The sequence below is a fragment of the Mus caroli genome, unplaced genomic scaffold (genome assembly GCF_978045245.1).
Source record: "Mus caroli unplaced genomic scaffold, Mus_caroli_1 scaffold_4, whole genome shotgun sequence".
Taxonomy (NCBI): Eukaryota; Metazoa; Chordata; class Mammalia; order Rodentia; family Muridae; genus Mus; species Mus caroli.
In genome coordinates this window covers 45,141,517-45,145,758 of record NW_028227259.1, presented here as the reverse complement: position 1 = coordinate 45,145,758, position 4,242 = coordinate 45,141,517, and positions in this window count along the sequence as shown.

Below are 4,242 nucleotides of genomic sequence, written 5' to 3'. Positions count from 1 at the left end.
AAGTGACAGTCTTACTTGAGATGGTCTGGCACATGTCTAATTCTGACACAAGGAAAAGTCCTTCATCTCATCTCTTAGATCTTCCAGTAGGAAAATTGAGAATATTCCATAGGGGTGGGTTATGGTGTAATTCAATGTATTATTTTTTCTGGTAATGCTCTATCCATAGAAAAAGGTAGAAGGTTCAAGTATTATTCATCATTAAGTAAGGTTTGAATAACTGTGCCATCAACTCAAGCAGAGCAGAGAGAATGATAGTTGTTTAGAAGAGCCTGTGGGCAAGTGAAAAGGGAAAATAAGGGAGATTTAGTCAACTTTCCCACTAGGACTTGAATAGAGTCACTTCAAGAATTGTATAAGTGTCCACTATTGTTCTATTTTTTGCCTCATGAATTGGGGGAACTTCACAAATGAGGTATTAAATAATTGAATATGCGGTCCTGAACCCATGTGGAAGAAGTTCAAGTTTTAGCGTGTATATCCAGAGGTCATGTAGCACTAGAAACTGAGAGCCTATGATCAAATGTCTGTAGTTACTGAACTTTTTAGTTGTGGAGCAGGAATCAGCTTTAGCCCTGACGTTATATGAATGGCATATTATGGTGTGCATACACGGAAAGCAGGAGGTAGTCAGTCGTCCTGGTTTGGGTGGGAGGAGCTATAACATGTAATTGTCACACTCCTCTTCTTTCATGTGCAGTGTGCAGGCTGAAGAGCTGTAAATGATGCAAAAAAAAAAAAAAAGAAGAAAAATGTGGCAGTAACATATAACTAGCTAATCAACATAGATTCTTAAATGTGGTCTGGTTTGTACTTTATTTCACAGATAGTATTAGAGCAGTCTACTCTTCACTGGGATCCAATTTCCTGTGGCCTCAGTCAAGCACAACGAACTACAGTTTGAAAATATTAAATCAAATATTTCCAAAGTAAAATCACAAAAATAAATGACTTCTGGCATAACATTGTTTTTATTATTGTTTCATTATTGCTTCATTATATTATTAGTTATTGCTGTCCATCTCTTACTGTCTCTGATTTGTGTAGTTAAAAACAAAAGGTATAAAACCTTCATGTGTAGAGAAGGCCATGATTGAGAGACCAGAGCATTCAAAAGGAAGTAGATCTCTTTCAGAATTTTTTTTTATTCTTAGAATATTACAACAACAATATAAATCAACAGCAACAACAAGCAAACACAGGACTAGAGGTATAACAACCTTAATAGCCTTATAATCATGCTTAAAAGAATACAAATTCTGGCCCTTCCGGTAGGCAACTGCACAACGCCACCTTGAGCAATGAGTCAGCAGGCATCCCCAAGGGCCCTAGAGGACTCTCCACGCGATATTAGGACCTCTGGTGAGTGGAACATAACTTCTTCCTGGAGGCATGTCTGAAGGCCAGATAGATATCTGGGCACCTTCCCAGCAAGAGGAGAGCTTGCCTGCAGAGAGTGCTCTGACCACTGAAACTCAGGAGAGAGCTAATCTCCCAGATCTGCTGATAGAGGCTAACAGAATCATGAGAGAAACAAGCTCTAACCATAGACATCTATAACAATTAACTCCAGAGAATACCAGATGGTTAAAGGCAAACATAAGAACCTTACTAACAGAAACCAAGACCACTCACCATCATCAGAACGTAGTACTCCCACCTCACCCAGTTCTGGGCATTCCAACACACCCAAACAGCTAGACCCAGATTTAAAAGCATATCTCATGATGATGGTAGAAAACATCAATAAGGACTTTAATAACTCACTTAAAGAAATACAGGAGAACACTGCTAAAGAGTTACAAGTCCTTAAAGAAAAACAGGAAAAACAACCAAACAGGTAGAAGTCCTTAAAGAAAAACAGGAAAACACATCTAAACAGGTGATGGAAATGAACAAAACCATACTAGACCTAAAAAAGGGAAGCAGACACAATAAAGAAATTCATAGTGAGGCAACACTGGAGATAGAAACCCAAGGAAAGAAATCTGGAACCATAGATACCAGCATCAGCAACAGAATACAAGAGATGGAAGAAAGAATCTCAGGTGCAGAAGATTCCATTGAGAACATCAGCATAACAATCAAAGAAAATGCAAAATGCAAAAAGATCCTAACTCAAAACATCCAGGAGGCCGGGCGTGGTGGCGCACACCTTTAATCCCAGCACTCAGGAGGCAGAGGCAGGCGGATTTCTGAGTTCAAGGCCAGCCTGGTCTACAAAGTGAGTTCCAGGACAGCCAGGGCTACACAGAGAAACCCTGTCTCAAAAAAAAAAAACCAAAAAAAAAAAAAACCAAAAAAAAAAAAAAAATCCAGGAAATCCAGGACACAATGAGAAGACCAAACCTATGGATAGATAATAGGAGTAGACGAGAATGAAGATTTCCAACTTAAAGGGTCAGCAAATATCTTCAATAAAATTATAGAAGAAATCTTCCCAAATGAAAGAAAGAGATGCCCATGAACATACAAGAAGCCTACAGAACTCCAAATAGACTGGACCAGAAAAGAAATTCCTCCCGACACATAATAATCAGAACAACAAAGGCACTAAATAAAGATAGAATATTAAAAGCTATAAGAGAAAAAGGTCAAGTAACATATAAAGGCAAGCCTATCAGAATTACACCAGACTTTTCACCAGAGATTATGAAAGCCAGAAGAACCTGGCAAATGTTATACAGACACTAAGAGAACACAAATACCAACCCAGGCTACTATACCCAGCCAAACTCTCAATTACCATAGATGGAGAAACCAAAGTATTCCAAGACAAAACCAAATTCACACATTATCTTTCCACAAATCCAACCCTTAAAAGGACAATAACAGAAAAAAATTAATACAAGGACGGAAACCACACCCTAGAAAAAGCAAGAAAGTAATCCTTCAACAAACCAAAAAGAAGAAAGCCACAGGAACAGAATGCCAACTCTTACAACAAAAATAATAGGAAGCTACGATTACTTTTCTTTAGTATCCCTTAATATTAATGGACTCAATTCCCCAATAAGAAGACATAGACTAACAGACTGGCTACAGAAACAAGCCCCAACATTTTGCTGCTTACAGGAAACCCATCTCAGGGAAAAAGACAGACACTACCTCAGAATGAAAGGCTGGAAAACAATTTTCCAAGCAAATGGTCTAAAGAAAAAAGCTGGAGTAGCCATTGTAATATCAAATAAATTCGACTTCCAACCAAAAGTTATCAAAAAAGACAAGGAGGGACACTTCATACTCATCAAAGATAAAATCTTCCAAGAGGAACTCTCAATCTGAATATCCATGCTCCAAATGCAAGGGCAGTCACATTCATTAAAGAAATTTAGTAAAGCTCAAAGCACACATTGCACCTCACACAATATTAGTGGGAGACTTCAACACACCACTTTCATAAATGTACAGATCAGGGCAACAAAAAACTAAACAGGGACACAGTGAATCTAACAGAATTTATGAAACAAATCGATTTAACAGATATCTACAGAACCTTTTATCGTAAAACAAAAGGATATAACTTCTTCTCAGCACTAATGGCACTTCTCCAAAATTGACCATATAATTGGTTACAAAACAGGCCTCAACAGTTACCAAAAAAAAAAAATTGAAATTGTCCCATGCATCCTATCAGATCACCAGGAACTAAGGCTGATCTTCAATAACAACATAAAAAGTAGAAAGCCAACATTCACGTGGAAACTGAACAACAATCTTTTCAATGATACCTTGGTCAAAGAAGGAATAAAGAAAGAAATTAAGGACTTTTTAGACTTTAATGAAAATGAAGCCACAGCATACCCAAACTCATGGGACACAATGAAAGCATTTCTAAGAGGGAAACTCATACCTCTTAGTACCTCCAAAAAGAAACTAGAGAGAGCACACACTAGCAGCTTGACAACACACCTAAAAGCTCTAGAACAAAGGGAAGCAAATTCATCCAAGAGGAATAGATGGCAGGAAATAATCAAATTAAGGGGCGAAATTAACCAAGTAGAAACAAGAACTATTCTGAGAATAAGCCAAATGAGGAGCTGGTTCTTTGAGAAAATCAACAAGATAGATAAACCCTTAGCCAGACTCATTAAAGGGCACAGGGACAGCATCCTAATTAACAAAATCAGAAATGAAAAGGGAGACATAACAACAGATCCTGAAGAAATCCAAAACACCATCAGATCCTTCTACGAAAGACCAGACTCAACAATACTGGAAAACATGGATGAAATGGAAAAA